Source organism: Balaenoptera borealis (genome assembly GCF_965194805.1).
Source record: "Balaenoptera borealis genome assembly, contig: HAP1_SCAFFOLD_81, whole genome shotgun sequence".
NCBI classification, from domain to species: Eukaryota; Metazoa; Chordata; class Mammalia; order Artiodactyla; family Balaenopteridae; genus Balaenoptera; species Balaenoptera borealis.
The window spans coordinates 936,669-963,919 of NW_028123982.1; the positions used below are offsets into that span (position 1 = coordinate 936,669).

The 27,251-nt window shown below is 45.8% G+C and overlaps 3 long non-coding RNA genes across 3 annotated transcripts in view; 1 reads left to right on the forward strand and 2 right to left on the reverse strand.

Annotated features, from left to right (window-relative positions):
• The window catches only part of LOC309621252, a 57,076-nt gene extending 36,297 nt beyond the window's left edge, over positions 1–20,779 (forward strand). Inside the window, exon 2 of the long non-coding RNA XR_014239871.1 lies at positions 20,068–20,779. This is a non-coding gene — a long non-coding RNA (uncharacterized lncRNA). The remainder of the gene's footprint in view (positions 1–20,067) is intronic.
• LOC309621248 lies at positions 15,740–20,141 on the reverse strand. Its single transcript, XR_014239866.1, has 2 exons — positions 20,071–20,141; positions 15,740–16,666 (listed from the first exon to the last, which is right to left on the reverse strand). It is a non-coding gene; the product is annotated as an uncharacterized lncRNA (long non-coding RNA).
• Positions 20,780–23,456: 2,677 nt separating the features above from the next.
• Positions 23,457–26,999, reverse strand: LOC309621255. Its single transcript, XR_014239874.1, has 2 exons — positions 26,814–26,999; positions 23,457–24,381 (listed from the first exon to the last, which is right to left on the reverse strand). It is a non-coding gene; the product is annotated as an uncharacterized lncRNA (long non-coding RNA).
• Between the last annotated feature and the right edge of the window lie 252 nt (positions 27,000–27,251).

A 27,251-nucleotide genomic window follows, 5' to 3' on the forward strand; every position in this document is an offset into this window, starting at 1 on the left:
ATTGTGATGACAAGGGCCATGGAGCATTGTCATGAAAGGTCTTATCTGGCATTGTGATGAGAGTGGTCATGGAGCATTGCGATAAAAGTTGTCCTGAAGCACTGTTATTACAGGGGCCATGTAGAATTTTGATGACAAAGGCCATGGAGCAATGAAATGACAGAGGTCAAGGAGCATTGTGATGTAAGTTGTCATGGAGCATTGTGATGACAATTGCCCATGAACATTGTGATGACATGGTTCATGGAGCATTGTGATGACAGGTGTCATGGGGAATTGTGATGACAGTGGTCATATAGAATTGTGATGAAAGGTATCATGGAGGACTCTGATGACAGGGGCCGTGGAGCACTGTGATGACAGTGGTCATCTAGAATTGTGAGGAAATATACCAGGGAGCATTGTGATGACAGGGGTCATGGAGCACCGCAATTATAGGGGCCATGGAGCATTGTGAATACAAAGATCATGGAGAATTGAGATGACAGGGTTCATGGATCATTGTGATGACAAGGGCCATGGCCAATTCTGATGACAGGTGTCATCGGGCATTGTGATGACAGAGGTTATCTAGCATTGTGATGAAAGGTACCATGGATCACTGTGATAACAGGGGCCATGGAGTATTGTGATGATAAAGGCCATGGAGCATTTTAATGAAAAGTGTCATGGAGAATTGTGATGAGACGGGCATGGAGCATTATGATGACAAGAGTTCTGGAGCATTGCGTTGACAAGGGAATGGAGCATTGTGATTACAGGGACCATGGAGGAGAGTGATGACATCTGTCATGGAACATTGTGCTGACAGGGGCCATGGAGCATTGTGATGACAGGTATAATGTGGCATTGTAATGACAGTGGTCATAGAGCATTGTGATGAAATGGATCATGGAGCAATGTGATTACAGGGACCATGTAGCATTGCGAATGCATAGGCTATGGAGCATTGTGATGACAGGAGTCAAGGAGCATTGTGATGTAAGTGGTCATGGATCATTGTGATGACAAGTGTCCTGGACCATTGTGATGACACGGGTCATGGAGCATTGTGATGGCAAGGGCCATGGCGAATTGTGATGACATGTGTCTTGGGGCATTGTGATGACAGTGGTCATCTAGAATTGTGATAAAAGGTATCATGGAGCACTGTGATGACAGGGGCCATGGAGTATTGTAATGACAAGGCCATGGAACATTGTGATGACAAGTATCATGGAGCTTTGTGATGACACGAGCATTCATCATTATGATGACAAGGTTCTGGAGCATTGTGATGACAAGGGCATGGAGCATTGTGATTACAGGGTCATGGAGCATTGTGATGACAACTGTCATGGAACATTGTGATGACAGGATTCATGGAGCATTGTGATTAAAGGGGCCATGGAGCATTTTGATGACAAGGGCTGGCGAACATTTTGATTACCTTGGTAATGGAGCATTGTGATGACATGGGCAGGCAACATTGTGATGACAGGTGTCATGGAGCGTTGTGATGACAATTGTCATGTAACGTTGTGCTGACAGGGATCATGGAGCATTGTGATGAGACGGTCATTGGAGCATTGTGATGACAGGCGTACTGGAGCCTTCTGAGGAAAGGTGTCATGGGTCATTGTGATTACAGCGATCATGGAACATTGTGATGACAGTGGTCATGGAGCATTGTGATGAAAGGGGTCATGGAGCACTGTGATCACAGGGGCCATGTATAATTGTGATGACAAAGGCCATGGAGCATTGTGATGACAGTTGTCATGGAGCATTGTGTTGAAAGGGGCATGGAGCATTGTGACGACAATGGTCATGGAGCATTGTGATGACTGGTGTCATGGAGCATTGTTCTGAAAAAGGTCATGGGGCAGTGTAATGACAAGTATCATGGAGGATGTGATGAAAGGAGTCATGGAGCATTGTGATTAAATGGATCATGAGGCATTTTGATGACAAGAGTCATGGAACATTGTGATGACAGGGCAAATGGAGCATTGTGATGACAAGGTCTATGGAGCATTGTGATGACTGGGGTCATGGGGCATGGTGATGACAGTGGTCATGGAGCATTGTGATGACAAAGACCACGGAGCATTGTGATGACAGGTGTCATGGAGCATTGTGATGAATGGGGTCATGGATCACTACGATGACATGGGTAATGGAGCATTGTGATGATACGGGCATGGAGCATTGTGATGACAGGGGTCATGCAGCATTGTGATGACAGGGGCCATGCAGCATTGTGATGACATGGGCATGGAGCATAGTGATGACAAGAGTTCTGGAGCATTTTGATGACAAGGGCATGGATCATTGTGATGACAGGGGCCATGAAGCATTGAGATGACAAGGGAATGGAGCATTGTGATGAAAGCGGTCCTGGAGAATTGTGAGGAAACGGGTCATGGATTATTGTGATGGAAGGGTTCCTGGAGCATTCTGGTGACAAGTGCCATGGAGCATTTTAATGAAAGGGGTACTGGAGCATTGTACAGAAATGGTTCATGGATCATCGTGATTACACGGATCATGGAATATTGTGATGACAAGGGTTTCGGAGCATTGTGATGACAGGGGTCATGGAGCATTGTAATAGCAGGGGTGATGGGGCATTGGGATGACAGGGGCATGGAGCATTGTGATGACAGAAGTCATAGAATATTGTGATGACAAGGGCCATGGAGCATTGTCATGAAAGGTCTTATCTGGCATTGTGATGAGAGTGGTCATGGAGCATTGCGATAAAAGTTGTCCTGAAGCACTGTTATTACAGGGGCCATGTAGAATTTTGATGACAAAGGCCATGGAGCAATGAAATGACAGAGGTCAAGGAGCATTGTGATGTAAGTTGTCATGGAGCATTGTGATGACAATTGCCCATGAACATTGTGATGACATGGTTCATGGAGCATTGTGATGACAGGTGTCATGGGGAATTGTGATGACAGTGGTCATATAGAATTGTGATGAAAGGTATCATGGAGGACTCTGATGACAGGGGCCGTGGAGCACTGTGATGACAGTGGTCATCTAGAATTGTGAGGAAATATACCAGGGAGCATTGTGATGACAGGGGTCATGGAGCACCGCAATTATAGGGGCCATGGAGCATTGTGAATACAAAGATCATGGAGAATTGAGATGACAGGGTTCATGGATCATTGTGATGACAAGGGCCATGGCCAATTCTGATGACAGGTGTCATCGGGCATTGTGATGACAGAGGTTATCTAGCATTGTGATGAAAGGTACCATGGATCACTGTGATAACAGGGGCCATGGAGCATTGTGATGATAAAGGCCATGGAGCATTTTAATGAAAAGTGTCATGGAGAATTGTGATGAGACGGGCATGGAGCATTATGATGACAAGAGTTCTGGAGCATTGAGTTGACAAGGGAATGGAGCATTGTGATTACAGGGACCATGGAGGAGAGTGATGACATCTGTCATGGAACATTGTGCTGACAGGGGCCATGGAGCATTGTGATGACAGGTATAATGTGGCATTGTAATGACAGTGGTCATAGAGCATTGTGATGAAATGGATCATGGAGCAATGTGATTACAGGGACCATGTAGCATTGCGAATGCATAGGCTATGGAGCATTGTGATGACAGGAGTCAAGGAGCATTGTGATGTAAGTGGTCATGGATCATTGTGATGACAAGTGTCCTGGACCATTGTGATGACACGGGTCATGGAGCATTGTGATGGCAAGGGCCATGGCGAATTGTGATGACATGTGTCTTGGGGCATTGTGATGACAGTGGTCATCTAGAATTGTGATAAAAGGTATCATGGAGCACTGTGATGACAGGGGCCATGGAGTATTGTAATGACAAGGCCATGGAACATTGTGATGACAAGTATCATGGAGCTTTGTGATGACACGAGCATTCATCATTATGATGACAAGGTTCTGGAGCATTGTGATGACAAGGGCATGGAGCATTGTGATTACAGGGTCATGGAGCATTGTGATGACAACTGTCATGGAACATTGTGATGACAGGATTCATGGAGCATTGTGATTAAAGGGGCCATGGAGCATTTTGATGACAAGGGCTGGCGAACATTTTGATTACCTTGGTAATGGAGCATTGTGATGACATGGGCAGGCAACATTGTGATGACAGGTGTCATGGAGCGTTGTGATGACAATTGTCATGTAACGTTGTGCTGACAGGGATCATGGAGCATTGTGATGAGACGGTCATTGGAGCATTGTGATGACAGGCGTACTGGAGCCTTCTGAGGAAAGGTGTCATGGGTCATTGTGATTACAGCGATCATGGAACATTGTGATGACAGTGGTCATGGAGCATTGTGATGAAAGGGGTCATGGAGCACTGTGATCACAGGGGCCATGTATAATTGTGATGACAAAGGCCATGGAGCATTGTGATGACAGTTGTCATGGAGCATTGTGTTGAAAGGGGCATGGAGCATTGTGACGACAATGGTCATGGAGCATTGTGATGACTGGTGTCATGGAGCATTGTTCTGAAAAAGGTCATGGGGCAGTGTAATGACAAGTATCATGGAGGATGTGATGAAAGGAGTCATGGAGCATTGTGATTAAATGGATCATGAGGCATTTTGATGACAAGAGTCATGGAACATTGTGATGACAGGGCAAATGGAGCATTGTGATGACAAGGTCTATGGAGCATTGTGATGACTGGGGTCATGGGGCATGGTGATGACAGTGGTCATGGAGCATTGTGATGACAAAGACCACGGAGCATTGTGATGACAGGTGTCATGGAGCATTGTGATGAATGGGGTCATGGATCACTACGATGACATGGGTAATGGAGCATTGTGATGATACGGGCATGGAGCATTGTGATGACAGGGGTCATGCAGCATTGTGATGACAGGGGCCATGCAGCATTGTGATGACATGGGCATGGAGCATAGTGATGACAAGAGTTCTGGAGCATTTTGATGACAAGGGCATGGATCATTGTGATGACAGGGGCCATGAAGCATTGAGATGACAAGGGAATGGAGCATTGTGATGAAAGCGGTCCTGGAGAATTGTGAGGAAACGGGTCATGGATTATTGTGATGGAAGGGTTCCTGGAGCATTCTGGTGACAAGTGCCATGGAGCATTTTAATGAAAGGGGTACTGGAGCATTGTACAGAAATGGTTCATGGATCATCGTGATTACACGGATCATGGAATATTGTGATGACAAGGGTTTCGGAGCATTGTGATGACAGGGGTCATGGAGCATTGTAATAGCAGGGGTGATGGGGCATTGGGATGACAGGGGCATGGAGCATTGTGATGACAGAAGTCATAGGATATTGTGATGACAAGGGCCATGGAGCATTGTCATGAAAGGTCTTATCTGGCATTGTGATGAGAGTGGTCATGGAGCATTGCGATAAAAGTTGTCCTGAAGCACTGTTATTACAGGGGCCATGTAGAATTTTGATGACAAAGGCCATGGAGCAATGAAATGACAGAGGTCAAGGAGCATTGTGATGTAAGTTGTCATGGAGCATTGTGATGACAATTGCCCATGAACATTGTGATGACATGGTTCATGGAGCATTGTGATGACAGGTGTCATGGGGAATTGTGATGACAGTGGTCATATAGAATTGTGATGAAAGGTATCATGGAGGACTCTGATGACAGGGGCCGTGGAGCACTGTGATGACAGTGGTCATCTAGAATTGTGAGGAAATATACCAGGGAGCATTGTGATGACAGGGGTCATGGAGCACCGCAATTATAGGGGCCATGGAGCATTGTGAATACAAAGATCATGGAGAATTGAGATGACAGGGTTCATGGATCATTGTGATGACAAGGGCCATGGCCAATTCTGATGACAGGTGTCATCGGGCATTGTGATGACAGAGGTTATCTAGCATTGTGATGAAAGGTACCATGGATCACTGTGATAACAGGGGCCATGGAGTATTGTGATGATAAAGGCCATGGAGCATTTTAATGAAAAGTGTCATGGAGAATTGTGATGAGACGGGCATGGAGCATTATGATGACAAGAGTTCTGGAGCATTGCGTTGACAAGGGAATGGAGCATTGTGATTACAGGGACCATGGAGGAGAGTGATGACATCTGTCATGGAACATTGTGCTGACAGGGGCCATGGAGCATTGTGATGACAGGTATAATGTGGCATTGTAATGACAGTGGTCATAGAGCATTGTGATGAAATGGATCATGGAGCAATGTGATTACAGGGACCATGTAGCATTGCGAATGCATAGGCTATGGAGCATTGTGATGACAGGAGTCAAGGAGCATTGTGATGTAAGTGGTCATGGATCATTGTGATGACAAGTGTCCTGGACCATTGTGATGACACGGGTCATGGAGCATTGTGATGGCAAGGGCCATGGCGAATTGTGATGACATGTGTCTTGGGGCATTGTGATGACAGTGGTCATCTAGAATTGTGATAAAAGGTATCATGGAGCACTGTGATGACAGGGGCCATGGAGTATTGTAATGACAAGGCCATGGAACATTGTGATGACAAGTATCATGGAGCTTTGTGATGACACGAGCATTCATCATTATGATGACAAGGTTCTGGAGCATTGTGATGACAAGGGCATGGAGCATTGTGATTACAGGGTCATGGAGCATTGTGATGACAACTGTCATGGAACATTGTGATGACAGGATTCATGGAGCATTGTGATTAAAGGGGCCATGGAGCATTTTGATGACAAGGGCTGGCGAACATTTTGATTACCTTGGTAATGGAGCATTGTGATGACATGGGCAGGCAACATTGTGATGACAGGTGTCATGGAGCGTTGTGATGACAATTGTCATGTAACGTTGTGCTGACAGGGATCATGGAGCATTGTGATGAGACGGTCATTGGAGCATTGTGATGACAGGCGTACTGGAGCCTTCTGAGGAAAGGTGTCATGGGTCATTGTGATTACAGCGATCATGGAACATTGTGATGACAGTGGTCATGGAGCATTGTGATGAAAGGGGTCATGGAGCACTGTGATCACAGGGGCCATGTATAATTGTGATGACAAAGGCCATGGAGCATTGTGATGACAGTTGTCATGGAGCATTGTGTTGAAAGGGGCATGGAGCATTGTGACGACAATGGTCATGGAGCATTGTGATGACTGGTGTCATGGAGCATTGTTCTGAAAAAGGTCATGGGGCAGTGTAATGACAAGTATCATGGAGGATGTGATGAAAGGAGTCATGGAGCATTGTGATTAAATGGATCATGAGGCATTTTGATGACAAGAGTCATGGAACATTGTGATGACAGGGCAAATGGAGCATTGTGATGACAAGGTCTATGGAGCATTGTGATGACTGGGGTCATGGGGCATGGTGATGACAGTGGTCATGGAGCATTGTGATGACAAAGACCACGGAGCATTGTGATGACAGGTGTCATGGAGCATTGTGATGAATGGGGTCATGGATCACTACGATGACATGGGTAATGGAGCATTGTGATGATACGGGCATGGAGCATTGTGATGACAGGGGTCATGCAGCATTGTGATGACAGGGGCCATGCAGCATTGTGATGACATGGGCATGGAGCATAGTGATGACAAGAGTTCTGGAGCATTTTGATGACAAGGGCATGGATCATTGTGATGACAGGGGCCATGAAGCATTGAGATGACAAGGGAATGGAGCATTGTGATGAAAGCGGTCCTGGAGAATTGTGAGGAAACGGGTCATGGATTATTGTGATGGAAGGGTTCCTGGAGCATTCTGGTGACAAGTGCCATGGAGCATTTTAATGAAAGGGGTACTGGAGCATTGTACAGAAATGGTTCATGGATCATCGTGATTACACGGATCATGGAATATTGTGATGACAAGGGTTTCGGAGCATTGTGATGACAGGGGTCATGGAGCATTGTAATAGCAGGGGTGATGGGGCATTGGGATGACAGGGGCATGGAGCATTGTGATGACAGAAGTCATAGAATATTGTGATGACAAGGGCCATGGAGCATTGTCATGAAAGGTCTTATCTGGCATTGTGATGAGAGTGGTCATGGAGCATTGCGATAAAAGTTGTCCTGAAGCACTGTTATTACAGGGGCCATGTAGAATTTTGATGACAAAGGCCATGGAGCAATGAAATGACAGAGGTCAAGGAGCATTGTGATGTAAGTTGTCATGGAGCATTGTGATGACAATTGCCCATGAACATTGTGATGACATGGTTCATGGAGCATTGTGATGACAGGTGTCATGGGGAATTGTGATGACAGCGGTCATATAGAATTGTGATGAAAGGTATCATGGAGGACTCTGATGACAGGGGCCGTGGAGCACTGTGATGACAGTGGTCATCTAGAATTGTGAGGAAATATACCAGGGAGCATTGTGATGACAGGGGTCATGGAGCACCGCAATTATAGGGGCCATGGAGCATTGTGAATACAAAGATCATGGAGAATTGAGATGACAGGGTTCATGGATCATTGTGATGACAAGGGCCATGGCCAATTCTGATGACAGGTGTCATCGGGCATTGTGATGACAGAGGTTATCTAGCATTGTGATGAAAGGTACCATGGATCACTGTGATAACAGGGGCCATGGAGCATTGTGATGATAAAGGCCATGGAGCATTTTAATGAAAAGTGTCATGGAGAATTGTGATGAGACGGGCATGGAGCATTATGATGACAAGAGTTCTGGAGCATTGCGTTGACAAGGGAATGGAGCATTGTGATTACAGGGACCATGGAGGAGAGTGATGACATCTGTCATGGAACATTGTGCTGACAGGGGCCATGGAGCATTGTGATGACAGGTATAATGTGGCATTGTAATGACAGTGGTCATAGAGCATTGTGATGAAATGGATCATGGAGCAATGTGATTACAGGGACCATGTAGCATTGCGAATGCATAGGCTATGGAGCATTGTGATGACAGGAGTCAAGGAGCATTGTGATGTAAGTGGTCATGGATCATTGTGATGACAAGTGTCCTGGACCATTGTGATGACACGGGTCATGGAGCATTGTGATGGCAAGGGCCATGGCGAATTGTGATGACATGTGTCTTGGGGCATTGTGATGACAGTGGTCATCTAGAATTGTGATAAAAGGTATCATGGAGCACTGTGATGACAGGGGCCATGGAGTATTGTAATGACAAGGCCATGGAACATTGTGATGACAAGTATCATGGAGCTTTGTGATGACACGAGCATTCATCATTATGATGACAAGGTTCTGGAGCATTGTGATGACAAGGGCATGGAGCATTGTGATTACAGGGTCATGGAGCATTGTGATGACAACTGTCATGGAACATTGTGATGACAGGATTCATGGAGCATTGTGATTAAAGGGGCCATGGAGCATTTTGATGACAAGGGCTGGCGAACATTTTGATTACCTTGGTAATGGAGCATTGTGATGACATGGGCAGGGAACATTGTGAAGACAGGTGTAATGGAACATTGTGATTACAGGGGACATGGAGCATTTTGATGACATGGGCAGGCAACATTGTGATGACAGGTGTCATGGAGCATTGTGATGACAATTGTCATGTAACGTTGTGCTGACAGGGATCATGGAGCATTGTGATGAGACGGTCATTGGAGCATTGTGATGACAGGCGTACTGGAGCCTTCTGAGGAAAGGTGTCATGGGTCATTGTGATTACAGCGATCATGGAACATTGTGATGACAGTGGTCATGGAGCATTGTGATGAAAGGGGTCATGGAGCACTGTGATCACAGGGGCCATGTATAATTGTGATGACAAAGGCCATGGAGCATTGTGATGACAGTTGTCATGGAGCATTGTGTTGAAAGGGGCATGGAGCATTGTGACGACAATGGTCATGGAGCATTGTGATGACTGGTGTCATGGAGCATTGTTCTGAAAAAGGTCATGGGGCAGTGTAATGACAAGTATCATGGAGGATGTGATGAAAGGAGTCATGGAGCATTGTGATTAAATGGATCATGAGGCATTTTGATGACAAGAGTCATGGAACATTGTGATGACAGGGCAAATGGAGCATTGTGATGACAAGGTCTATGGAGCATTGTGATGACTGGGGTCATGGGGCATGGTGATGACAGTGGTCATGGAGCATTGTGATGACAAAGACCACGGAGCATTGTGATGACAGGTGTCATGGAGCATTGTGATGAATGGGGTCATGGATCACTACGATGACATGGGTAATGGAGCATTGTGATGATACGGGCATGGAGCATTGTGATGACAGGGGTCATGCAGCATTGTGATGACAGGGGCCATGCAGCATTGTGATGACATGGGCATGGAGCATAGTGATGACAAGAGTTCTGGAGCATTTTGATGACAAGGGCATGGATCATTGTGATGACAGGGGCCATGAAGCATTGAGATGACAAGGGAATGGAGCATTGTGATGAAAGCGGTCCTGGAGAATTGTGAGGAAACGGGTCATGGATTATTGTGATGGAAGGGTTCCTGGAGCATTCTGGTGACAAGTGCCATGGAGCATTTTAATGAAAGGGGTACTGGAGCATTGTACAGAAATGGTTCATGGATCATCGTGATTACACGGATCATGGAATATTGTGATGACAAGGGTTTCGGAGCATTGTGATGACAGGGGTCATGGAGCATTGTAATAGCAGGGGTGATGGGGCATTGGGATGACAGGGGCATGGAGCATTGTGATGACAGAAGTCATAGAATATTGTGATGACAAGGGCCATGGAGCATTGTCATGAAAGGTCTTATCTGGCATTGTGATGAGAGTGGTCATGGAGCATTGCGATAAAAGTTGTCCTGAAGCACTGTTATTACAGGGGCCATGTAGAATTTTGATGACAAAGGCCATGGAGCAATGAAATGACAGAGGTCAAGGAGCATTGTGATGTAAGTTGTCATGGAGCATTGTGATGACAATTGCCCATGAACATTGTGATGACATGGTTCATGGAGCATTGTGATGACAGGTGTCATGGGGAATTGTGATGACAGTGGTCATATAGAATTGTGATGAAAGGTATCATGGAGGACTCTGATGACAGGGGCCGTGGAGCACTGTGATGACAGTGGTCATCTAGAATTGTGAGGAAATATACCAGGGAGCATTGTGATGACAGGGGTCATGGAGCACCGCAATTATAGGGGCCATGGAGCATTGTGAATACAAAGATCATGGAGAATTGAGATGACAGGGTTCATGGATCATTGTGATGACAAGGGCCATGGCCAATTCTGATGACAGGTGTCATCGGGCATTGTGATGACAGAGGTTATCTAGCATTGTGATGAAAGGTACCATGGATCACTGTGATAACAGGGGCCATGGAGCATTGTGATGATAAAGGCCATGGAGCATTTTAATGAAAAGTGTCATGGAGAATTGTGATGAGACGGGCATGGAGCATTATGATGACAAGAGTTCTGGAGCATTGCGTTGACAAGGGAATGGAGCATTGTGATTACAGGGACCATGGAGGAGAGTGATGACATCTGTCATGGAACATTGTGCTGACAGGGGCCATGGAGCATTGTGATGACAGGTATAATGTGGCATTGTAATGACAGTGGTCATAGAGCATTGTGATGAAATGGATCATGGAGCAATGTGATTACAGGGACCATGTAGCATTGCGAATGCATAGGCTATGGAGCATTGTGATGACAGGAGTCAAGGAGCATTGTGATGTAAGTGGTCATGGATCATTGTGATGACAAGTGTCCTGGACCATTGTGATGACACGGGTCATGGAGCATTGTGATGGCAAGGGCCATGGCGAATTGTGATGACATGTGTCTTGGGGCATTGTGATGACAGTGGTCATCTAGAATTGTGATAAAAGGTATCATGGAGCACGGTGATGACAGGGGCCATGGAGTATTGTAATGACAAGGCCATGGAACATTGTGATGACAAGTATCATGGAGCTTTGTGATGACACGAGCATTCATCATTATGATGACAAGAGTTCTGGAGCATTGTGATGACAAGGGCATGGAGCATTGTGATTACAGGGTCATGGAGCATTGTGATGACAACTGTCATGGAACATTGTGATGACAGGGTTCATGGAGCATTGTGATTAAAGGGGCCATGGAGCATTTTGATGACAAGGGCAGGCGAACATTTTGATTACATTGGTAATGGAGCATTGTGATGACATGGGCAGGGAACATTGTGAAGACAGGTGTAATGGAACATTGTGATTACAGGGGACATGGAGAATTTTGATGACATGGGCAGGCAACATTGTGATGACAGGTGTCATGGAGCATTGTGATGACAATTGTCATGTAACGTTGTGCTGACAGGGATCATGGAGCATTGTGATGAGACGGTCATTGGAGCATTGTGATGACAGGCGTACTGGAGCCTTCTGAGGAAAGGTGTCATGGGTCATTGTGATTACAGCGATCATGGAACATTGTGATGACAGTGGTCATGGAGCATTGTGATGAAAGGGGTCATGGAGCACTGTGATCACAGGGGCCATGTATAATTGTGATGACAAAGGCCATGGAGCATTGTGATGACAGTTGTCATGGAGCATTGTGTTGAAAGGGGCATGGAGCATTGTGACGACAATGGTCATGGAGCATTGTGATGACTGGTGTCATGGAGCATTGTTCTGAAAAAGGTCATGGGGCAGTGTAATGACAAGTATCATGGAGGATGTGATGAAAGGAGTCATGGAGCATTGTGATTAAATGGATCATGAGGCATTTTGATGACAAGAGTCATGGAACATTGTGATGACAGGGCAAATGGAGCATTGTGATGACAAGGTCTATGGAGCATTGTGATGACTGGGGTCATGGGGCATGGTGATGACAGTGGTCATGGAGCATTGTGATGACAAAGACCACGGAGCATTGTGATGACAGGTGTCATGGAGCATTGTGATGAATGGGGTCATGGATCACTACGATGACATGGGTAATGGAGCATTGTGATGATACGGGCATGGAGCATTGTGATGACAGGGGTCATGCAACATTGTGATGACAGGGGCCATGCAGCATTGTGATGACATGGGCATGGAGCATAGTGATGACAAGAGTTCTGGAGCATTTTGATGACAAGGGCATGGATCATTGTGATGACAGGGGCCATGAAGCATTGAGATGACAAGGGAATGGAGCATTGTGATGAAAGCGGTCCTGGAGAATTGTGAGGAAACGGGTCATGGATTATTGTGATGGAAGGGTTCCTGGAGCATTCTGGTGACAAGTGTCATGGAGCATTTTAATGAAAGGGGTACTGGAGCATTGTACAGAAATGGTTCATGGATCATCGTGATTACACGGATCATGGAATATTGTGATGACAAGGGTTTCGGAGCATTGTGATGACAGGGGTCATGGAGCATTGTAATAGCAGGGGTGATGGGGCATTGGGATGACAGGGGCATGGAGCATTGTGATGACAGAAGTCATAGAATATTGTGATGACAAGGGCCATGGAGCATTGTCATGAAAGGTCTTATCTGGCATTGTGATGAGAGTGGTCATGGAGCATTGCGATAAAAGTTGTCCTGAAGCACTGTTATTACAGGGGCCATGTAGAATTTTGATGACAAAGGCCATGGAGCAATGAAATGACAGAGGTCAAGGAGCATTGTGATGTAAGTTGTCATGGAGCATTGTGATGACAATTGTCCATGAACATTGTGATGACATGGTTCATGGAGCATTGTGATGACAGGTGTCATGGGGAATTGTGATGACAGTGGTCATATAGAATTGTGATGAAAGGTATCATGGAGGACTCTGATGACAGGGGCCGTGGAGCACTGTGATGACAGTGGTCATCTAGAATTGTGAGGAAATATACCAGGGAGCATTGTGATGACAGGGGTCATGGAGCACCGCAATTATAGGGGCCATGGAGCATTGTGAATACAAAGATCATGGAGAATTGAGATGACAGGGTTCATGGATCATTGTGATGACAAGGGCCATGGCCAATTCTGATGACAGGTGTCATCGGGCATTGTGATGACAGAGGTTATCTAGCATTGTGATGAAAGGTACCATGGATCACTGTGATAACAGGGGCCATGGAGCATTGTGATGATAAAGGCCATGGAGCATTTTAATGAAAAGTGTCATGGAGAATTGTGATGAGACGGGCATGGAGCATTATGATGACAAGAGTTCTGGAGCATTGCGTTGACAAGGGAATGGAGCATTGTGATTACAGGGACCATGGAGGAGAGTGATGACATCTGTCATGGAACATTGAGCTGACAGGGGCCATGGAGGATTGTGATGACAGGTATAATGTGGCATTGTAATGACAGTGGTCTTAGAGCATTGTGATGAAATGGATCATGGAGCAATGTGATTACAGGGACCATGTAGCATTGCGAATGCATAGGCTATGGAGCATTGTGATGACAGGAGTCAAGGAGCATTGTGATGAGAGGGGTCTTGGAGAAATGTGAAGACAAGATTCATGGAGCATTGTGATGACACGGGTATGGAGCATTGTAATGATAGGTTATCTGGAGCATTGTGAGAAAAAAGGGATGGAGCATTTTGATGAGAGGGTCCAAGGAGCATTGTGCTGACCATGGCATGGAGCATTGTGATGAAAAGGGTACTGGAGCACTGTGAGGAAAGCAGTCATGGATCATTGTGATGACAGGGGTCATGGAGCTTTGTGATGACAAAGGTCATGGAGCATTGTGATGACACGGTCAAGGAACATTGCGATGACAAGAATTCTGGAGCATTGTGATGAAAGTGCATGGAGCAGTGTGATTAAAGGTGACAAGGAGCATTGTGATGATATGGGCAGAGAACTTTGTGATGACAGGGGCCTTGGAACTTTTTGGTAAGAGAGGCCTTGGAAATCTGTGATGGCAGGCGTCATGGGGCATTGTGATGACAGCAGTCTTGGAGCATTGTGATGAAAGGGGTCATGGAGCACTGTGATTACAGGGGCCATTGAGCATTGTGAATACAAAGACGATGGAGCATTGAGATGACAGGGTTCATGGAGCGTTGTGATGAAAGTAGTCATGTATCATTGTGATGACAAGTGTCCTGGACCATTGTGATGACACGGGTCATGGAGCATTGTGATGGCAACGGCCATGGCGAATTGTGATGACAAGTGTCTTGGGGCATTGTGATGACAGTGGTCATCTAGAATTGTGATAAAAGGTATCATGGAGCACTGTGATGACAGGGGCCAAGGCGTATTGTAATGACAAGGCCATGGAACATTTTGATGACAAGTATCATGGAGCTTTGTGATGACACGAGCATTCATCATTATGGTGAAAAGAGTTCTGGAGCATTGTGATGACAAGGGCATGGAGCATTGTGATTACAGGGTCATGGAGCATTGTGATGACAACTATCATGGAACATTGTGATGACAGGGTTCATGGAGCATTGTGATTAAAGGGGCCATGGAGCATTTTGATGACAAGGGCAGGCGAACATTTTGATTACATTGGTAATGGAGCATTGTGATGACATGGGCAGGGATCAATGTGATGACAGGTGTAATGGAACATTGTGATTACAGGGGACATGGAGCATTTTGATGAGAGGGTCCAAGGAGCATTGTGCTGACAATGGCATGGAGCATTGTGATGAAAAGGGTACTGGAGCACTGTGAGGAAAGGAGTCATGGACCATTGTGATGACAGGGGTCATGGAGCTTTGTGATGACAAGGGTCATGGAGCATTGTGATGACACAGTCAAGGAACATTGCGATGACAAGAATTCTGGAGCATTGTGATGAAAGGGCATGGAGCATTGTGATTAAAGGTGACAAGGAGCATTGTGATGATATGGGCAGAGAACTTTCTGATGACAGGGGTCATGGAGCATTGTGATGAAAAGCGTCATGGAATATTGTGCTGACAGGGATCATGGAGCTTTTTGGTAAGAGAGGCCTTGGAGATTTGTGATGGCAGGCGTCATGGGGCATTGTGATGACAGCGGTCTTGGAGCATTGTGATGGAAAGGGTCATGGAGCACTGTGATTACAGGGGCCATGGAGCATTGTGAATACAAAGGCTATGGACCATTGAGATGACAGGTTTCATGGAGTATTGTAATGAACGTGATCATGGATCATTGTGATGACAAGTGTCCTGTAACCTTGTTATGACATGGTTCATGGAGCATTGTGATGACAAGGACCATGGCGAATTGTGATGACATTTGTCATGGGGCATTGTGATGACAGTAGTCATCTAGAATTGTGATGAAATGTATTATGGAGCACTGTGATAAGAGGGGCCATGGAAAATTGTGATGACAAAGGCCATGGAGCATTGTGATGACAAGTGTCATGGAGCATTGTAATGAAAGCTTTCATTGTGCACTGTGATGACAAGGGGGATGGAGTATTGTGATGAATCTGGTCCTGGAGCATTGTGATAACAAAAGCCATGAAGCTTTGTGATGACAGGCATCATGGAGCATTGTGAAGAAAGGAGCCATGGGGAATTGTAATGACAATAGAGAAATGTGATGAAAATGGTCAGCGAGCATAGTGATTAAAGTGGTCATTGAGAATTGTGATGAAAAGCGACATAGAGCATTGTGATGACAAAGGTCATGGAGAACAGTGATGTCCAGGGTCATGTAGCATTGTGATGCCACGGTCATGGAACATTGTGATGACAAGAATTCTGGAGCATCGTGAGGAAAAAGGCATGGAGCATTGTGATTATAGGGGACATGGAGCATTGTGATGACATGGGCAGGGAACACTGTGATGACAAGTGTTATGGAGCAATGTGATGACAAGTGTCGTGGAGCATTGTGATGAGAGGGGCCTTGGAGAATTGTGATGAAAGGGGTCATGGAGCATTGGGATGAACTGGGCCATGGAGCATTGTGAAGACAAGATTCATGGAGCATTGTGATGACACGGGCATGAAGCATGGTGATGACAACAGACCTGGAGCATTGTGATGACAAGGGCATGGAGCATTGTGTTTACAGGAGACATGGAGCATTGTGATGACATTGGCAGGGATCATTGTGATTTCAGGGATCATGGAGCATTGTGATGACAATTGTCATCCAATATTGTGCTGACACAGATCATGGAGCATTTTGAGGAGAGTGGCCTTGGAGCACAGTGATGAGAGACGTCATGGGGCATTATGGTGACAGTGGTCAAGGAGCATTTTGATGAAAGTGTTCATGGAGCAACGCGATAATCGGGACAATGGAGCATTGTGAATACAAAGGCCATGGAGCATTGAGATAACAGAGTTCATGGAGCACTGTGGTGAAAGGTACCATGGATCACTGTGATAAAATGGGCCATGGAGCATTGTGATGATAAAGGCCATGGAGCATTTTAATGAAAAGTGTCATGGAGAATTGTGATGAGACGGGCATGGAGCATTATGATGACAAGAGTTTTGGAGCATTGCATTGACAAGGGAATGGAGCAGTGTGATTACAGGGACCATGGAGGAGAGTGATGACATCTGTCATGGAACATTGTACTGACAGGGGCCATGGAGCATTGTGATGACAGGTATAATGTGGCATTGTAATGACAGTGGTCATAGAGCATTGTGATGAAATGGATCATGGAGCAATGTGATTACAGGGACCATGTAGCATTGTGAATGCATAGGCTATGGAGCATTGTGATGACAGGAGTCAAGGAGCATTGTGATGTAAGTGGTCATGGATCATTGTGATGACAAGTGTCCTGGACCATTGTGATGACACGAGTCATGGAGCATTGTGATGGCAAGGGCCATGGCGAATTGTCATGACAAGTGTCTTGGGGCATTGTGATGACAGTGGTCATCTAGAATTGTGATAAAAGGTATCATGGAGCACTGTGATGACAGGGGCCATGGAGTATTGTAATGACAAGGCCATGGAACATTGTGATGACAAGTATCATGGAGCTTTGTGAAGACACGAGCATTCATCATTATGATGACAAGAGTTCTGGAGCATTGTGATGACAAGGGCATGGAGCATTGTGATTAAAGGGGACATGGAGCATTTTGATGACAAGTGCAGGCGAACATTTTGATTACATTGGTAATGGAGCATTGTGATGACATGGGCAGGGAACATTGTGATGACAGGTGTAATGGAACATTGTGATTACAGGGGACATGGAGCATTTTGATGACATGGGCAGGCAACATTGTGATGACAGGTGTCATGGAGCATTGTGATGCCAATTGTCATGGAGCATTGTGTTGAAAGGGGCATGGAGCATTGTGACGACAATGGTCATGGAGCATTGTGATGACTGGTATCATGGAGCATTGTTCTGAAAAAGGTCATGGGGCAGTGTAATGACAAGTATCATCGAGGATGTGTTGAAAGGAGTCATGGAGCATTGTGATTAAATGGATCATGAGGCATTTTGATGACAAGAGTCATGGAACATTGTGATGACAGGGCTAATGGAGCATTGTGATGACAAGGGCCATGCAGCATTGTCATGACTGGGGTCATGGGGCATGGTGATGACAGTGGTCATGGAGCATTGTGATGACAAAGACCACGGAGCATTGTGATGACAGGTGTCATAGAGCATTGTGATGAAAGGGGTCATGGATCACTACGATGACATGGGTAATGGAGCATTGTGATGATACGGGCATGGAGCATTGTGATGACAGGGGTCATGCAGCATCGTGATGACAGGGGTCATGCAGCATTGTGATGACATGGGCATGGAGCATAGTGATGACAAGAGTTCTGGAGCATTTTAATGACAAGGGCATGGATCATTGTGATGACTGGGGCCATGAAGCATTGAGATGACAAGGGAATGGAGCATTGTGATGAAAGCTGTCCTGGAGAATTGTGAGGAAACGGGTCATGGATTATTGTGATGGAAGGGTTCCTGGAGCATGCTGATGACAAGTGCCATGGAGCATTTTAATGAAAGGTGTACTAGAGCATTGTACAGAAATGGTTCATGGATCATCGTGATTACACAGATCATGGAATATTGTGATGACAAGGGTTTCGGAGCATTGTGACGACAGGGGTCATGGAGCATTGTAATAGCAGGGGTGATGGGGCATTGTGATGACAGGGGCATGGAGCATTGTGATGAAAGAAGTCATAGAATATTGTGATGACAAGGGCCATGGAGCATTGTCATGAAAGGTCTTATCTGGCATTGTGATGAGAGTGGTCATGGAGCATTGTGATAAAAGTTGTCCTGAAGCACTCTTATTACAGCGGCCATGTAGAATTTTGATGACAAAGGCCATGGAGCAATGAAATGACAGAGGTCAAGGAGCATTGTGATGTAAGTTGTCATGGAGCATTGTGATGACAATGGCCCATGAACATTGTGATGACATGGTTCATGGAGCATTGTGATGACAAGTGCCATGGCGAATTGTGATGACAGGTGTCATGGGGAATTGTGATGACAGTGGTCATATAGAATTGTGATGAAAGGTATCATGGAGGACTCTGATGACAGGGGCCGTGGAGCACTGTGATGACAGTGGTCATCAAGAATTGTGATGAAATATACCAGGGAGCATTGTGATATCAGTGGTCATGGAGCACCGCAATTATAGGGGCCATGGAGCATTGTGAATACAAAGGTCATGGAGCATTGTGATGAAGGGGGTCATGGAGGAATGTGATTACAGGGGCCATGGAGCATTTTGAACGCATAGGCCATGGAGCAGTGTGAGGACAGGGGTCATGGAGCATTTTGATGAATGTGGTCAGAGTTCATTGTGATGATAAGTGTCCTGGAACATTGTGATGACATGGATCATGGAGCATTGTGATGACAAGGGCCATGGCGAATTGTAATGACAGGTTTCATGGGGCATTGTCATGAAAGTGGTCATCTAGAATTGTGATGAAAGGTATCATGGAGCACTGTGATGACAGGGGCCATGGAACATTGTGATGACAAAGGCCATGGAGCATTGTGATGATAAAGGCCATGGAACATTGTGATGACAAGTGTCATGGAGCATTGTGATGACAAATGGCATGGAGCATTGTGATGAGACGGGCATGGAGCATTATGATGCCAAGAGTTCTGGAGCATTGTGGTGACAAGGGCATGGAGCATTGTGATGATACGGTCAAGGAACATTGCGATGACAAGAATTCTGGAGCATTGTGATGAAAGGGCATGGAGCATTGTGATTAAAGGTGACAAGGAGCATTGTGATGATATGGGGAGAGAACTTTGTGATGACAGGGGTCATGGAGCATTGTGAGGAAAAGCGTCATGGAACATTGTGCTGACAGGGATCATGGAGCTTTTTGTTAAGAGAGGCCTTGGAGATTTCTGATGGCAGGCGTCATGGGGCATTGTGATGACAGCGGTCTTGGAGCATTGTGATGAAAGGGGTCACGGAACACTGTGATTACAGGGGCCATGGAGCATTGTGAATACAAAGGCTATGGAGCATTGAGATGAGAGGGTTCATGGAGCATTGTGATAAAAATGATCATGGATCATTGTGATGACAAATGTCCTGAAACCTTGTGATGACAGGGGCCATGGAGCATTGTGATGACAAGGACCAGGGCGAATTGTGATGACATTTGTCATGGGGCATTGTGATGACAGTAGTCATCTAGAATTGTGATGAAAGGTATCATGGAGCACTGTGATGACAGGGGCCATGGAACATTGTGATGACAAAGGCCATGGAACATTGTGATGACAAGTGTCATGGAGCATTGTGATGCCACGGTCATGGAACATTGTGATGACAAGAATTCTGGAGCATTGTGAGGAAACAGGCATGGAGCATTGTGATTATAGGGGACATGGAGCATTGTGATGACATGGGCAGGGAACACTGTCATGACAGGTGTTATGGAGCAATGTGATGACAAGTGTTCTGGAGCATTGTGATGAGAGGGGCCTTGGAGAATTGGGATGACAAGGGTCATGGAGCATTGGGATGACATGGGCCATGGAGCATTGTGAAGACAAGATTCATGGAGCATTGTGATGACACGGGAATGAAGCATGGTTATGAAAACTGACCTGGAACATTGTGATGACAAGGGCATGGATCATTGGGATTACAGGAGACATGGAGCATTGTGATGACATTGGCAGGGATCATTGTGATTCCAGGGATCATGGAGCATTGTGATGACAAGTGTCATGCAATATTGTGCTGACACAGATCATGGAGCATTTTGATGAGAGTGGCATTGGAGTACAGTGATGAGAGACGTCATGGGGCATTATGGTGACAGTGGTCAAGGAGCATTGTGATGAAAGTGTTCATGGAGCAACGCGATTATCGGGACAATGGAGCATTGTGAATACAAAGGCCATGGAGCATTGAGATAACAGATTTCATGGAGCATGGTGATGAAAGTGGTCATGGATCACTGTGATGACAAGTGTCCTGGAACCTAGTGATGACACGGTTCATAGAGCCTTGAGATGACAATGGCCAAGGCGAATTGTGATGACACGTGTCATGGGGCATTGTGATGACATTGGTCATCCTGCGTTGTGATGACAGTGGTCATGTAGAATTTTGATTAAAGGTATCATGGAGCACTGTGATGACAAAGGCCAAGGAACATTTTGATGACAAGTGTCATTGAGCAATGGGATGACACGGGAATGGAGTATTATGATGACAAGTGTTCTGGAGCATTGTGATGACAAGTGCATGGAGCATTGTGATTACAGGGGCCATGGAGCATTGTGATGACAACGGCATGGAGCATTGTGATTACACGGGCATGGAGCATTGTAATGATAGGCTATCTGGAGCATTGTGATGAAAAGCGGATGGAGCATTTTGATGAGAGAGTCCAAGGAGCATTGTGCTGACAATGGCATGGAGCATTGTGATGAAAAGGGTACTGGAGCACTGTGAGGAAAGGAGTCATGGACCATTGTGATGACAGGGGTCATGGAGCTTTGTGATGACAAGGGTCATGGAGCATTGTGATGACACGGTCAACGAACATTGCGATGACAAGAAATCTGGAGCATTGTGATTAAAGGGCATGGAGCATTGTGATTAAAGGTGACAAGGAGCATTGTGATGATATGGGCAGAGAACTGTGTGATGACAGGGGTCATGGAGCATTGTGTTGAAAAGCGTCAAGGAACATTGTGCTGACAGGGATCATGGAGCTTTTTGGTAAGAGAGGCCTTGGAGATTTGTGATGGCAGGGGTCATGGGGCATTGTGATGACAGCCGTCTTGGAGCATTGTGATGAAACGGGTCATGGAGCACTGTGATTACAGGGGCCATGGAGCATTGTGAATGCAAAGGCTATGGAGCATTGAGATGACAGGGTTCATGGAGCATTGTGATGAAAGTGATCATGGATCATTGTGATGACAAGAATTCTGGAGCATCGTGAGGAAACAGGCATGGAGCATTGTGATTATAGGGGACATGGAGCATTGTGATGACATGAGCAGGGAACACTGTGATGACAGCTGTTATGGAGCAATGTGATGACAAGTGTCGTGGAGCATTGTGATGAGAGAGGCCTTGGAGAATTGTGATGACAGTGGTCATGGTGCATTGTGATGACATAGGCCATGGAGCATTGTGAAGACAAGATTCATGGAGCATTGTGATGACACGGGCATGAAGCATGGTGATGATAACAGACCTGGAGCATTGTGATGACAAGGGCATGGAGCATTGTGATTACAGGAGACATGGAGCATTGTGATGACAATGGCAGGGATCATTGTGATTCCAGGGATCATGGAGCATTGTGATGACAAGTGTCATCCAATATTGTGCTGACACAGATCATGGAGCATTTTGATGAGAGTGGCCTTGGAGCACAGTGATGAGAGACGTCATGGGGCATTATGGTGACAGTGTTCAAGGAGCATTGTGATGAAAGTGTTCATGGAGCAACGCGATTATCGGGACAATGGAGCATTGTGAATACAAAGGCCATGGAGCATTGAGATAACAGAGTTCATGGAGCATTGTGATGAAATTTGTCATGGGTCACTGTGATGACAAGTGTCCTGGAACCTAGTGATGACACGGTTCATACAGCCTTGAGATGACAAGGGCCAAGGCGATTTGTGATGAGACGTGTCATGGGGCATTGTTATGACATTTGTCACCTTGCATTGTGATGACAGTGGTCATGTAGAATTTTGGTTAAAGGTATCATGGAGCACTGTGATGACAAAGGCCAAGGAACATTTTGATGACAAGTGTCATTGAGCAATGGGATGACATGGGAATGGAGTATTATGATGACAAGTGTTCTGGAGCATTGTGATGACAACGGCATGGAGAATTGTGATGACACGGGCATGGAGCATTGTAATGATAGGCTATCTGGAGCATTGTGATGAATGGGGGATGGAGCATTTTGATGCCAGGGTCCAAGGAGCATTGTGCTGACAATGGCATGGAGCCTTGTGATGAAAAGGGTACTGGAGCACTGTGAGGAAAGGAGTCATGGATCATTGTGATGACAGGGGTCATGGAGCTTTGTGATGACAAGGGTCATGGAGCATTGTGATGACACGGTCAAGGAACATTGCGATGACAAGAATTATGGAGCATTGTGATGAAAGGGCATGGAGCATTGTGATTAAAGGTGACAAGGAGCATTGTGATGATATGGGCAGAGAACTTTGTGATGACAGGAGTCATGGAGCTTTTTGGTAAGAGAGGCCTTGGAGATTTATGATGGCAGGCGTCATTGGGCATTGTGATGACAGCAGTCTTGGAGCATTGTGATGAAATGTGTCATGGAACACTGTGATTAGAGGGGCCATGGAGCATTGTGAATACAAAGGCTATGGAGCATTGAGATGACATGTTTCATGGAGCATTGTGATGAAAGGGATCATGGATCATTGTGATGACAAGTGTCCTGGAACCTTGTGATGACATGGTTCATGGAGCATTGTGATGACAAGGACCATGGCGAATTGTGATGACATCTGTCATGGGGCATTGTGATGACAGTGGTCATCTAGATTTGTGATGAAAGGTATCATGGAGCACTGTGATGACAGGGGCCACGGAACATTGTGATGACAAAGGCCATGGAGCATTGTGATGACAAGTGTCTTGCAGCCTTTTGATGACATTGGAATGGAGCATTATGATGACAGGAGTTCTGGAGCATTTTGATGACAAGGGCATGGAGCTTTGTGATGAGAGGGGCAATGGAACATTGTGATGACAAAGGCCATGGAGCATTGTGATGACAAGTGTCATGGGGCATTTTGATGACATTGGCATGGAGCATTATGATGACAAGAGTTCTGGAGCATTTTGATGACAAGTGCATGGAGCATTGTGATGACATGGTCCATGGAACATTGTGATGACAAAGGCCATGGAGAATTGTGATGCCACGGTCATGGAACATTTTGATGACAAGAATTCTGGAGCATCGTGAGGAAAAAGGCATGGAGCATTGTGATTATAGGGGACATGGGGCATTGTGATGACATGGGTAGGGAACACTGTGATGACAGGTGTTATGGAGCAATGTGATGACAATTGTTGTGGAGCATTGTGATGAGAGGGGCCTTGGAGAATTGTGATGACAGGGGTCATGGAGCATTGTGATGACATGGGCCATGGAGCATTGTGATGACAAGGGCAGGGTCATTGTGATTACAGGGATCATGGAGAATTGTGATGACAACTGTCATGCAATATTGTGCTGATACAGATCATGGAGCATTTTGATGAGAGTGGTCTTGGCGCACCCTGATGAGAGACTTCATGGGGCATTATGGTGACAGTGGTCAAGGAGCATGTGTGATGAAAATGTTCATGGAGCAACGCGATTATCGGGAAAATGGAGCATTGTGAATACAAAGGCCATGGAGCATTGAGATAACAGAGTTCATGGAGAATTGTGATGAAATTGGTCATGGATCACTATGATGACAAGTGTCCTGGAACCTAGTGATGACACGGTTCATACAGCCTTGAGATGACAAGGGCCAAGGCGAATTGTGATGACACGTGTCATGGGGCATTGTGATGACATTGGTCATCTTGCATTGTGATGACAGTGGTCATGTGGAATTTTGATTAAAGGTATCATGGAGCACTGTGATGACAAAGGCCAAGGAACATTTTGATGACAAGTGTCATTGAGCAATGGGATGACACGGGAATGGAGTATTATGATGACAAGTGTTCTGGAGCATTGTGATGACAAGGGCATGGAGCATTGTGATGACAGGGGCCATGGAGCATTGTGATGACAATGGCATGGAGCATTGTGATGACACGTGCATAGAGCATTGTAATGATAGGCTATCTGGAGTATTGTGATGAAAAGGGGATGGAGCATTTTGATGACTGGGTCCAAGGAGCATTGTGCTGACCATGGCATGGAGCATTGTGATGAAAAGGGTACTGGAGCACTGTGAGGAAAGGAGTCATGGATCATTGTGATGACAGGCGTCAGGGAGCTTTGTGATGACAAGGGTCATGGAGCATTGTGATGACACAGTCAAGGAACATTGCGATGACAAGAATTCTGGAGCATTGTGATGAAAGGGCATGGAGCATTGTGATTAAAGGTGACAAGGAGCATTGTGATGATATGGACCAAGAACTTTGTGATGACAGGGGTCATGGAGCTTTTTGGCAAGAGAAGCCTTGGAGATTTGTGATGGCAGGCGTCATGGGGCATTGTGATGACAGCGGTCTTGGAGCATTGTGATGAAAGGGGTCATGGAGCACTGTGATTACAGGGGCCATGGAGCATTGTGAATACAAAGGCTATGGAGCATTGAGATGACAGTGTTCATGGAGCATTGTGATGAAAGTGATCATTGATCATTGTGATGACAAGTGTCCTGGAACCTTGTGATGACATGGTTCATGGAGCATTGTGATGACAAGGACCATGGCGAATTGTGATGACATTTGTCATGGGGCATTGTGATGACAGTGGTCATCTAGAATTGTCATGAAAGGTATCATGGAGCACTGTGATGACAGGGGCCATGCAACATTGTGATGACAAAGGCCATGGAGCATTGTGATGACAAGAATTCTGGAGCATTGTGAGTAAAAAGGCATGGAGCATTGTGATTATAGGGGACATGGAGCATTGTGATGACATGGGCAGGGCACACTGTGATGACAGGTGTTATGGAGCAATGTGATGAGAAGTGTCGTGGAGCATTGTGATGAGAGGGGCCTTGGAGAATTGTGATGACAGTGGTCATGGAGCATTGTGATGACATTGTCCATGGAGGATTGTGATGACAAGGGCATGAAGCATGGTGATGACAACAGACCTGGAGCATTGTGATGACAAGGGCAGGTATCATTGTGATTACAGGGATCATGGAGCTTTGTGATGACAAGTGTCATCCAATATTGTGCTGACACAAATCATGGAGCATTTTGATGAGACTGGACATGGAGCACAGTGATGAGAGACGTCATGGGGCATTATCGTGACAGTGGTCAAGGAGCATTTTGATGAAAGTGTTCATGGAGCAACGCGATTATCGGGACAATGGAGCATTGTGAATACAAAGGCCATGGAGCATTGAGATAAGAGAGTTCATGGAACATTGTGATGAAAGTGGTCATGGATCACTGTGATGACAAGTGTCCTGGAACCTAGTGATGACACGGTTCATACAGCCTTGAGATGACAAGGGCCAAGGCGAATTGTGATGACACGTGTCATGGGGCATTGTGATGATATTGGTCATCTTGCATTGTGATGACAGTGGTCATGTAGAATGTTGATTAAAGGTATCATGGAGCACTGGGATGACAAGGGCCATGGAGCATTGTGATTACAGGGGCCATGGAGCATTTTGATGAAAACAGCATGGAGCATTGTGATGACACGGTCATGGAGCATTGTAATGATAGGCTATCTGGAGCATTGTGATGAAAAGGGGATGGAGCATTTTGATGAGAGGGTCCAAGGAGCATTGTGCTGACAATGGCATGGAGCATTGCGATGAAAAGGGTACTGGAGCACTGTGAGGAAAGGAGTCATGGATCATTGTGATGACAGGGTTCATGGAGCTTTGTGATGACAAGCGTCATGGAGCATTGTGATGAAAAGCGTCATGGATCATTGTGCTGACAGGGATCATGGAGCTTTTTGGTAAGACAGGCCTTGGAGATTTGTGATGGCAGGCGTCATGGGGCATTGTGATGACAGCGGTCTTGGAGCATTGTGATGAATGGGGTCATGGCGCACTGTGATTACAGGGGCCATAGAGCATCGTGATGACAGGTGTATTGGAGCATTGTGATG